The following is a 12,884-nucleotide window of genomic DNA, read 5'->3' as shown; positions in this document are numbered from 1 at the left end:
CTTTATCCAGAGCACAATAAACAGTAGTTCAGTTCCAAATAGAAGCAGTTCATTCAGTTCATCATCACAGTTAAATCACAAAGCAGCAGTTTCTACCTTCTACTCTCTTTACCTTCAGGAGGGGCTCCATACTTTATGGATTTCTCATACCCCAAGGGGTTCCCCTTTACCTCGGCTTCACTGGTAGATTCAATACTTTAGGCACCTCTATTACCCAAGGGTTTTCAGCCTGCAAATACTTTTGGGACTTCTCACACCCAAGGGATTTCACCCTGCACCTGCTTCACTCTACCCTCTTCTCTCCTTCTGCTTCTCTCTTCCCTGGGACTCCTTCCCACCTTCCTAATCAATCCCTGGCTTCTGCTACCACAACCAATCATTCTCCTTCCATTAGCTTCCCCCACACCCATACCAGCTGAGTTGAGCATTAGACTAATGATGAGCTCCTACACATAGGGTTTCCTATCTCTCTTTCCCCCTAGTGGCAGCCAATCTACACGTCCTGCCAGCTTACACCCATGTCTTCCCCTATTGCAGCTAGGAGTCCAGTCCGGGTTCTTTATCTCACCCCCCTGGCTCCTTGCCTGCAATGCCTTCTGGGACTTGTATTTCAGACTGAAACTGCCTTAACCTAATTATCCTGGATGTGACTCTATCACAAGATGCACCTAACTTCTATGCATGAATTCAAAAAGGGGGCGTGAAAATGGGAGGATCATGGGCAGAACAGGGATGTTTCTGACATTTACACGCATTGTTATAGAATGAGGGAGGTGTGCGCTTAATTTAGGTGAGTACCTTTACACTACGTTCCAGTCGGTGCAAATGGCCACTCCTATAGTTAGCTACGATTCCCGGGCGTAAGCACTATTCTATAAACTGTGTCTAACTTTAAGCAGAGTTTATAGAGTAGTACTTTTTTCAGTGCTGAATTTTTAGGCACCGTATATAGAATTCATCCCTAATGGCCAGTTTCTATATATGGCGCCTGAAAATCTGCATGGTTAAAAAGAAAAAGCCTAGGCATATTCTCTAAAGTACATCTAAATTTTATAGAATGGGCTTAAATTTCCGTGCAGTATATAGAATATGTTGACTGCTTTGCAACGCGACCAAATTTGGTCATGTCCATGTAGGCCACATTTTACTTGGCTTTAATACCAGCACACAGATTTAGGCGCAGAGGGCCATATTCTGTAACAGTGCATGTAAATTTTGGAACGTCCATGAAACGCCCATTTCACTGCCCATAACCACGCCCCTTTTTGGCTGCGTGCATTAGAATTTAGGTGCTTTCTTTACAGAATACACTGAGGTTTACTAAGGTGCGCTAGCGTTTTTAGCATGTGCACAAAATTAGCATGCACTAACTGTCTAGGTGCCTGTTGGAATATTGTGCACCAGTTAACAACAATTATATCCAATAGTTGGCTGTTAACACCAATTAGCAGCTAATTGTTAAATTGTGAAGTGTACAACTGACAGAATTCTATAACTTGCATGTGCAACATTGCACCCTAATGCAAATGTAGGTGAGGAGGAGTGGCCTAGTGGTTAGAGCACCAGTCTTGACATCCAGAGGTAGCCAGTTCAAATCCCACTACTCGTGGGCAAGTCACTTAACCCTCCATTGCCTCAGGTACAAACTTAGATTGTGAGCCCTCCTGGGACAGAGAAATATCCAGAGTACCTGAATGTAACTCACCTTGAGCTACTACTGAAAAAGGTGTGAGCAAAATCCAAATAAATAAATTATTTGAGATTCTGTTGCTACTATATGAGATATGGCTCCCTATCCGTTTTCGCATCCTGTTCAAACTTCTTCTACTAACCTATAAATGTACTCACTCTGCTGCTCCCCAGTATCTCTCCACACTCGTCCTTCCCTACACCCCGCTCCATGGATAAATCCTTCTTATCTGTTCCCTTCTCCACTACTGCCAACTCCAGACTTCGCGCCTTCTGTCTCACTGCACCCTACGCCTGGAATAAACTTCCTGAGCCCCTACGTCTTGCCCCATCCTTGGCCACTTTTAAATCTAGACTGAAAGCCCACCTCTTTAACATTGCTTTTGACTCATAACCACTCGCCTCCACCTACCCTCCTCTCTTCCTTCCCGTTCACATTAATTGATTTGATTTGCTTACTTTATTTATTTTTTGTCTATTAGATTGTAAGCTCTTTGAGCAGGGACTGTCTTTCTTCTATGTTTGTGCAGCGCTGCGTACGCCTTGTAGCGCTATAGAAATGCTAAATAGTAGTAGTAGTAATTTTACATGGAATGTTGCTACTATTTGAGATTCTATATGGAATGTTGGTATTATCTGAGATTCTATATGGAATGTTGGTCTACATGGAATGTTGCTACTATTTGAGATTCTAGATGGAATGTTGCTATAGTGGAGGAGTGGCCTAGTGGTTAGAGCACTGGTCTTGCAATCCAGAGGTGGCCAGTTCAAATCCCACTGCTGCTCCTTGTGATCTTGGACAAGTCACTTAACCTTCTATTGCCTCAGGTACAAACTTAGATTGTGAGCCCTCCTGGGACAGAGAAATATCCAGAGTACCTGAATGTAACTCACCTTGAGCTACTACTGAAAAAGGTGTGAGCAAATCTAAATAAATAAAAAAATTTGCCAATTAAGTTGCATGCATGGGATTGCATGCTGTATATAGAATCCAGAACACGCCCCTTTGAATTTGTGTGTCTTGCAGCCTTTCACACATGCACATATGGTAATAGTTGTGGTTATGATTTATTTGAATTTGCCATACCGCCATGACTAACTGGCAGCTCTCGGCAGTTTACAATATTTAGAAACAAAAATTTGAGAAGAGGAAAGGACATTTACCATTCAGTTCTTATTAGCAAACCAAAATTATACCCAGATTTATCATCTGCCTCCGTTTGTGCATATATATCTCTCTGGGAAGGAAAAACCAGTGCTGGGCAGACTTCTACGGTCTACGCCCTGATCGTGACTGAATAGATAGGGATGGGCTGGAGTGTAAATTTTAAGGGGCTTCAATGTTAGCTTCAGAACTTAGTACAAGAACAGTACTGGGCAGACTTCTACGGTCTGTGCCTTGAGAAAGGCAAGGAGAAATCAAACTCTGGCATACAAGTATCACATATCATGTAAAATGAGTTTATCGGGCAGACTGGATGGACCGTACAGGTCTTTATCTGCCGTCATTTACTATGTTACAAAATTTTACAGGAAAGTGGATAGGACAGAGGTGTAGGGATACAGAGGGGTAAGGACAGTAGAGAGGGAAGAGGAGAAAGAGACGAAGAGCAACAGCCATAAAAATTAACAACAATTGCCATAACAATTCACTCTACGGAAAAGGCTTTAGCAAAAAGCCAGGTCTTTAGTTTTATTTTGAAAGTTTTAAAAGAGGTTTCGGCACGGATGTCTAGTGGGAGTGAATTCCAATGAGAAGGAGCAGCAAAGAAAAAAGCATGATGACGAGAAGACTCTAGACTTGGGACCTGGTAAGACTAGGTGCTGGTCATTTATTGTGTGTCACGTGTGCGTGACACGCAACTATTCTTAAATGACCTCCATAGTGTCATTTCTCATTTAAAATGGTAAAACAACAACAAAAAATGAATCAGATCAACACTGAGAAGCACTTATCTAGATAACAGCACCTGTTATCCAGATAAGTGCTGCGGACCAGGATACTCAGAGGCACTGTCCAAACACCCCCAAGTTCTGTATAGGTCGCCCAAAGTTAGACACTCAGTTTTGGACGGGGATCACATATATGTGTGTAACGCAACCGACTACATTAGGAGTGGCCTAGTGATTAGGGTGGTGGACTTTGGTCCTGAGGAACTGAGTTCAATTCCCAGCACAGGCAGCTCCTTGTGACTCTGGGCAAGTCACCTAACCCTCCATTGCCTGCCGCAAAAGCACGGGGTACAAATGTAACAAAAATAAATAATAATTGGTTTTTAATTAGCAATCATTAGAAGTTATGTGTGGATCTGCCCTACTCCCTATTTTATAACACGCCTGCCTATTTCTCATAGCATGCAACTGGAAAGGGGCGTGGCTGTGGGAGGGGCATGGATGGGTCAGGGATGTTCCCAGAATTGAAAAACAGCCAAACACAATCCAAAGGGTTGTGTAGAATGGTCATGAAAAAATGAAATGAAAAGAACGGGAAATACCCTCAGAAACCAAGGCTCCCGCCGAGGTCTGTTCAACAAGACACTTTTATCTACAAAAGATTTTGTGTCCGCGACCTAGTCTGTTTCATGGGGTAAACTTTCCGTACACCTTTCAATCACACCTGCCCATATTAAAGCACAGATTTCAAGAATAACTGAGAAACGAGAAAATTTTTCCAAGCTGTAGCATAGCATATATAAACTTAGCTTAATGAAAGAGACTAGGTCATGGACACAAAATCTTTTGTAGATAAAAGTGTCTTGTTGATCAGACCTCAGCGGGAGCCTTGGTTTCTGAGGGTATTTCCCATTCTTTTCATTTCATTTTTTCATGATCATTCTACACAACCCTTTGGATTGTGTTTGGCTGTTTTTCAGTTTTTTTCCAGTATTAGATTACCTGATTAAGATTAACAGCTCATACTGTTTTTTTCTTGTAAAATGTTCCCAGAATTCCGGTGCGGTGTTCTTGAATGCATTTCTGCATCTAACTGCCATTAGTTGAGGGCAAGTATTTCCACCAGCCTTTGGCAGGCAGAAATGTTCATGCCCAAAGTTAGGCACGAATCCCCAGAGTCTAATATATTGTGCCTAGATTTCTGCGTGGAAAACCAAGTGGATCCAAAATCTTTGGAAGATCAACAAAAAGATTTGGTTCAAGAATTTTTACCTTTGGATGTCTCAGGTAGAGTCCTCAGACACTAAAACTGCGACACCTTCAACATTGCTGGAATCCACGCTCATGCTCTGCCCGAAACGCCCATGACCCAACCAGTTCCACACCCCCTTTTCCGGGACACACATAAAATTTAAGCGCGGGTCATCCCCTAAATTTACACGTGTACATATTAATTGTTTTCAATTAATGCCTATAAGTGCTTGTTAAAAAGCCAATTATGGGTGCTAATTGGCTCATTATTCAATTTAGATACATACGCTATTGGGTACATGCCAAAATTTGCATGTGCATTTATTAGAATTAGGGGGTTAGCGCTGATCTTTTCTGGTGCTGTTTTTGAGCACCATTTAATGTGTATTCTTGATTTTGCAAGGGAATCTCTCTATATAAAAAGCAACACCAACGTTCTATGAAACCTCCAGCCGGAAGTGTGAAGGGGGCGAGATATCCGGTTTCCCTATGAGTGTCTGCCCCGCCCTCTCTGTAACACAGTCAGTGAAGGAAAACAGCAGAGCACGAAATCAAATCGCTGGCTCTGTAACAGTGAAGGACTCAGAGGGGGGAGGGGAGAGAGGCCAGAGGGCAGGGACACACACACTCCCACATGCACACAGAAGAAAACATTGCTAGCCCCCGTTTCATTTGCATCAGAAACGGGGCTTTTTTACTAGTGTATGTATATTTTAAAAAGTTTCTCTGCCAGCTTTGCACATGTTGGAAGGCATGTATCAATATCATCAAACTGCCATTCTTACTCAATTCCGGAGTCCCATAGGGATCGATCCTTTCCCCTATGTTATTTAACATCTTTCTGGCACCACTTCTCACACTCGCCCTATCCCTAGGATTTACAGTTTATGTGTATGCAGGCGATATTCAGTTATTACATTACGCTGATCTGACAGACGCCCAAATGATCCACAATCTCAATTGCAATTTGACACAAATTACCATTTGGCTGCAGGAAAATAGATTAATTCTCAGTCCTGAGAAATCAAGATGTGTACTTTTTTCTAATTCACCAAATGACGCTGTTCATATCCTATTCTTCTTAAATCCATTATTGTTACCCAACCGCAATATATTAAATACTAGGTGTAATCCTAGACTAATCTCTCTCCTTTCGCCTCCAGATTTCAGACATGATTAAGAACTGTTTTTATAGGCTCAAATTTGTTCAATTCGTTCACTTATTGATCCGCCAGCATTGAATACTCTCATACATTCTTTTCTAATAAGCAAATTAGATTACTGCAATTCACTGTATCAAGGCCTTAAAACTATTGATATTGCAAATAGTTCAAAACACTGCCATTAAATTTAATCACTGGAGAAAAGAAATTTGATCACGTTACCCCTCTCTTTAAAACTGGCTCCCTTTTACCCCACTGCATTCTCTATTAGATCCTACTGTTAGTCTACAAGACCCGTTTATCTGGCGAACCAACTTATCTCTCCGGTTTATTAATCCCTTATTTATTTTATTTTATTTATTTATTGCACTTGTATCCCACATTTTCCCACCTATTTGCATGCTCAATGTGGCTTACAAAGATCTGTTATGGCATCGCCGTAACAGAGGAGAAATACAATTGGTGTTACAGAGTGATAAAAGAGGACAGGAGGATCAGGTTAAGTAGCTACACCGTGATACATTTTGAGTAAAGGAGTGTAAAGGGTTGTGGTCTACTCGTTATGGGTTTTCGTGGTAAGCTTTATTAAAGAGATAGGTTTTCAAAGTTTTGCGGAAGGTGTTTAGTTCCTTGGTCGTTTTCAAGTGAGTTGGTAGTGCATTCCACATCTTCGTGCCTATGTAAGAGAAGCTGGACGTATGTGTTAGTTTATATTTGACCCCTTTACAGCTGGGGAAGTGTAGGTTGGGAAAGGTGCGGGAGGATCGTTTAGCATTTCTGGGTGGAAGGTCCACGAGGTCTAGCATGTAGGTCGGGGTGTCTCCATGAATGATTTTATGAATAATCGTGCATATCTTGAACGTAGTATGTTCTTTCAGTGGGAGCCAGTGTAGTTTCTCTCTTAAGGGTTTTGCACTTTCATATTTTGTTTTTCCAAATATGAGTCTGGCTGCAGTGTTCTGGGCTGTCTGGAGTTCCTTGATGGTCTGTTCTTTATTCTACTCAGAGGTCCCTTTGATCATCTACTCAAAATTTGCTAGTGGTACAGTCTTTTGGGGAAATTATGCACGAACATACATCAAACGAAGTTGTCATCAAACTTCACTTCAGTCATTCAAATCAGAACTTAAGATTTTTCTTTTTGTCAGATGCATGCTCCTAACCTTCTATATTGGAAATGATTGACTGCACAGTGTTTTTAAAGCACTCTCCTCCCCCTTCCTCCTATTCTGACTATGTTGTAGTTCCACCCTATCCCCCTTCTAGTCATGTAATGTTATTTCTTAGTTATATTGTACTATTTTCTTTTATCTCTCCTTTTAATGTAACTATTTATTCTGTAAGCTGCCTAGACATACGTTTGATGGGCGGGATAGCAAATCCTATATAATAATTCTCACCTCCAACAGGATGTGCCTGGGACCGTGCCTGCCGGAAGTGGTCTGCTAGGCAGGCACGCACTGACCTCAGTGACATCAGTGACAGACGATTTTGGCAAAGCAAAACAATCTGAGTGCTGGCCATTAGGACACAGGGTTGATAGGAGAGTTTTAAAAGACTGAAGGAACCGAAAGTGTTAAATAGGGGGAGGGGGGGAGTTCTGAATGACTGAAAGACATGAACATTTGGGAAAGGAAAACAATCTGAATGCTGGCCATTAGGACACAGGGTAGATAGGAGAGTTTTAAAAGACTGACGGAAAGGAAAGTGTTAAACTGGAGAAGGGGGGGGGGGAGTTGTGAATGACTGAAAGACATGCAAATTTGGGACAGGAAAACAATCTCAATGCTGCCCATTAGCACACAGGGTACATAGGAGAGTTTTAAAAGACTGAAGGAACCAAAAGTGTTCGGGGGGGGGGGGGGCAAATTCTGAATGAATGAAAGAAATGAAAATTTACGAGAGGAACACAATCTGAATGCCAGGCATTTGTACACAGGGTAGATAGGACACTTTTTTTAAAAAATGAAGGACGTGAAAGTATTACATCTTGGGGGAGGGGTGAGGAGGAAAGTGGTGGGGTATCCGGATACTGGGCGTTAGGGCCACGGGGGTACATAGACTTTTGAAAGCCTTAAGGAACCCAAAGTGTGGGAAGGAGGAGGAAAAGGAGGGAAGGGAACGGGTGAGGGGCATTAGGAACAGGGGAGGGGGCCCTGTCACGCACTCTCATTCTCACACACACACTGTCACACAGACAGTCTCACTCTGTCACACACCCGCACATTCACTCTGGCTCTCTCTCTCTCTCAAACATACACACTCCCAGGAAAACCTTGCTAGCGCCCATTTCATTCGTTCCAGAAACGGGCCTTTTTTTACTAGTATTAAATAAACTTGAAACTTGAAAACTTCTTTTAGCCAGGGCTTTGCAGTACTGATTGATGGGGTAATTTTAATTGTCCTTCTGGTTTTCTACATGACATAAAAAATATATAAATTGAACTTTAGGAGCTTGGCATGTTAATTATCAAGTGTAAAATATAGAGCTTTGTGAAACTGTAGCAGCACATCACAGCAGGAACATTCTGGGTTCTCTCTCTAGTGCCAGTCAAAGTAATGAATGTGTAGGCTGTTCTGGGACAAGAGCCCACTAGCAGGGGTTCCTCCGAAAATTGGTGGGAAGCAGGGGCGTAGACAGATGGTCGATTTTGAATGGGCCTGAGCCCAAAATGGGTTGGCACGGAATTCATCCCCTCCAGCCCCCCTCCGCTTTGCTCCTCTCTCTACCTCTCCTCCACCCGCAGACCCCAAATATTAAATACCTGAGCTGGCGGGGATCCTCAAACCCTGTCGGCTGAAGATTTCCTCCTCCTCAAGCAGCCAGCGCTTTTCCAAATGGCAGCTGTCAGCACTTGCGGGTTTTGGGCGCTCACCGAAAAAAATGCCTTTTAAAACTTTTTACCGAAAATGGACATGCAGCAACATCAAAATTGCTGCGTGTCCATTTTGGGCCTGCGACCTTACCGTCACCCAAAGTGGTAAAGTCTCACGTGGTAACTGGGCGGTAATGACCTACGCGCGCCAGATGCCACTTGGCGCGTGTCCGATACATGCGTCCGAAAATAAAAATTATTTTTCAGCTGCGCGTATCATACATGCGCCAAAAATGAAATTACCGCAAGAGCCACGCGGTAGCCGGGCGGTAACTCCATTTTGGTGCACGTTGGGCATGCATAGAGCCTTACACAGCTTAGTTAAAGGACCCCATAGATATTTAAGCGTGGATACTTACACACACATGCAAGCTATTGGGTGGTATCTTTCTTGTTTTGAAGGTGTTTTCTTGTAAAATAGCTGAATTCCCTCTATGGGGTGAATTCTATATTTTATGGCACCAAAAAAATGAGTGCTGAAAAAGAGCCATTCTGTAAGCCATGCTTAAAGTTAGCTGCAGTTTGTAGAATAGCATTTACGCCAGGGAATCGCGGCTAACTTTAGGCACAGCCATTTGCAACAAATGTGAGCCCAATTTATTTATTTATGACATTTATACCCCACATTTTCCAGTACAATTTTGAGCTCAATGTGGCTAACAAGCTAAAAAGAAGTAATTACAAAATGTGAAACAAAATACATAAACCCACACATATCAATAAGGAAAGAATCGCAAATATATAAAAAATTCAATAATAAAACATAATGGGGAGAATAGAAGGGGGGAGATTAGACACCAGGATCATTTAACAGAAATTAGGTACATCTTAGGTACATTTCCCCCATATTCTATAGCTACACATGTTCATTTTAGGAATGCCGTCAGAGCCACAACCAGCAGGTCAGGGTAAAGAAGCCCCCATGTGTATACCAACAGTCAAAGCCAAGGAGTAGGGGTGTGTTCTGCCCTGGTTTTACAGCCTGCCTCATTGACATAGGACTAACACAGACTACTCAGTAATTACTGTGGATTCTTTTGGATTCGTATTAGGTAAATGAGACTTTTATTAGAGGTTCATTATTGTCTAAGGTACACAATGATTAAGCTATATAACTGAAAAGAAACAATACCTATTTATAGTGAAAAAGAAGCAATCATTACTTCACTGGTCCCTACATCCAAGCAATGCTAGGAGTTTCTAGACCAGAAAATGAAGCAGTAATACACTTATACATACATCATATCTATACATACATCACTGGTCCTTACATCATCCAGGCTTTTATCATCAGCTGGAGGGGACCCTGTTCACAGCGAAAGCCAGGAGTTTCTTTGACCAGGAAATATGGTTCTCTGTGCAGTATGTACGTTACTCACAGACGAGCTCCCCATTTCACTGGCAAAAATTTCCCTTTTTATTAGGCTTAGATCTCATGTTCAGAGCTAAGGAAAATTACAGAATGCTTGAGAATTTCTCTGTTTAGGTAAACAAGCCATACTGTGGGAATGTGGTCACATGATTCTTAGTCCAGGTAGCCAGTCTGAACTTGAAACAGGCTCCACCTCTCCCTTCACAAACCAAATTAATTAGAGCTGTGTCTTATCTTTCACATAAACAGAATTACTTCTAATCAAAAATACAGACCCCGAGTGCACTTTGTCGGTCAAGGCAGATTTGAAAAACAATCTTTAAAATCTTCCACTACAGGGTGAACCAAGAAATTTCGACAGCCAGAGGGTGATTGAAGTAACGTTATTAGCACCAAATATGTATGTGACCCGACACAGGACTGTGTAGACACAATGGATGCTGTTTTACTGTTGGCGGGCTTTTCACAGCATCCGTTGTGTCTGCACTGCATTACAATGATATTATTACCATTTCTGCTTTATTTATGCAGCCATTCATTGTGATACTTTTCAGAAGTATCTGACCCCTGAGGCAGACAGTAGATCCGTCGAAGCACGGTCCCGTGTCGGGTCACGTACATATTTGGTGCTAATAAAGTCACTTCAGTCAACCCTTAGGCTGTCATGATTTCTTGGTTCACCCCTACTCCTTGGCTTTGACCATTTTAGGAACGCCCTCTTCTACCCATGACCCTCCCATTTCCACGCCCCCTTTTTGAACTCACGTGTACAATTTAGGTGCGGATCCCTTGCCTAAACTTACACACATTTTCCAATTAAATCTAATTAGCGCCAATAATTGCTTGTTAATTATCCAATTGTTGGCACTGATTATTAGCTCATTATTCAATTAGATTGCGTGTGCAATTTTTAGCAACTTTTATAGAATTTGGGGATAGGCAAATACACTTGTCCTCAACATCCTTGTACATATTTTGCAAGATGCTCTGCATTCAGAGGACCTTTTGTAAAATAGACAGGAAACTGTGAATGTCCTGACTTGGATATTCCAGTATTGACCTAGATACCCTGTATAAAATGGGGCTTCACAGGAAGAACAAACATTATTTGCATATCATTTTGAAACAATGACATATCTCTATGTTACTCAAAAATGGGTACCTTGCCCGAACTGATTAAAGCTGACAAACGCCCGTTGATTACCACTTTCTGCTACCTGCTGTGCCTTCCAGTTACAATTGTCCCTTGTGTTGTTTGTTTTTCCTAATCATACTATAGGTACACCACATAGATTGGAGAATGAGATGTCAGAGGTAGCACAGAATGGGCATTGCATTGTGTGTTAAAGGAGTGGTTCAACATGTGAGAGGCAAAACGTGTGATGCAAAGAATGTTATGTTCAGTTTTCTCCTTTCCCCCTAACCTCACCCCTCAATGTACCTAATTTGATCATTGCAATGATAGTACTTGGCTGGGGGCTGTGTAGCAGTGCTCCTTCTGGAACCCTACAATCATGGATGTTGAATCCAGCTACTAGATGTTACCCTTGGGCAATGACCACGAGTCCTTCCCCTTGCGGGCTGCTTCCACCAACCCAGCCAACCCAGGGAATAGAAACCCTCATGGATATCAAACAGGGAACCTTCTGCATGCAGGTTAGTGCATAGTAGTATCACTGAGCCATCAAGATGGCTATTTAACTTTTTTCTAATTATGATACAGCCTGCTTGGTGTCTCAGATAGTAAGTGATATGCACTGCCAAGCAGAAAGTCCCTGGTTCTGTTCCTAGGCTGGGTCATCCCCTCCTCATATCAGCCTGGGCCGTGGCTAGTGTGAAGGTGGCATTCGCAGCCTCCAAGGAGAAGGCAGTTGTGATGCTTAGAAAGTTGTAGGTAGGGCCCGTCATCATAAGATCCCGAAGGAAACCAGGCTACATGGGCCCAACCAAGTGCATTGTAATCCTAGATGCACCCTCATGCCTACTTCTCTCTTTGAACGACAGTAGATTGGCAATATCACATCTGTCAAAGACCAAATGGAAGTCAAGAGCTAGTGCTTTATATTTTCTGGCCTCACCACTATGAAATGGAGTCAGAAATGGACTCTTCAGCTTGGAGAAAAGACGGCTGAGGGGAGATATGATAGAGGTATATAAAATACTGAGTAGAGTGGAATGGGTAGATATGAATCGCTTGTTGACTCTTTCCAAAAATACTAGGACTAGGGGGCATGCGATGAAGCTACAAAGTAGTACATTTAAAATGAACTGAAGAAAATATTTATTCACTTAACGTGTAATTAAACTCTGGAATTTGTTGCCAGAGAATGTGGTAAAAGCAGATCGCTTAGAGCGGTTTAAAAAAGGTTTGGACAGCTTCCTAAAAGAAAAGTCCATAAGCCATTATTGAAATGGACTTGGGAAAATCCACTGCTTATTTCTGGGATAAGCAGCATAAAATGGATTATACTGTTTTGGGATCTTGCCAGGTACTTATGACCTGGATTGGCCACTGTTGGAAACAGGATACTGGGCTTGATGGACCTTCAGGCTGTCCCAGTATGGCAACACTTATGTACTTAAATTTTATGTGACTTGAGAAATCCTACACTAAGTTTCATGCATTGTTGAAAACCTATT

The sequence above is a fragment of the Microcaecilia unicolor genome, chromosome 4 (genome assembly GCF_901765095.1).
Source record: "Microcaecilia unicolor chromosome 4, aMicUni1.1, whole genome shotgun sequence".
In the NCBI taxonomy this organism is placed as follows: Eukaryota; Metazoa; Chordata; class Amphibia; order Gymnophiona; family Siphonopidae; genus Microcaecilia; species Microcaecilia unicolor.
This window is presented reverse-complemented; position numbering follows the sequence as displayed.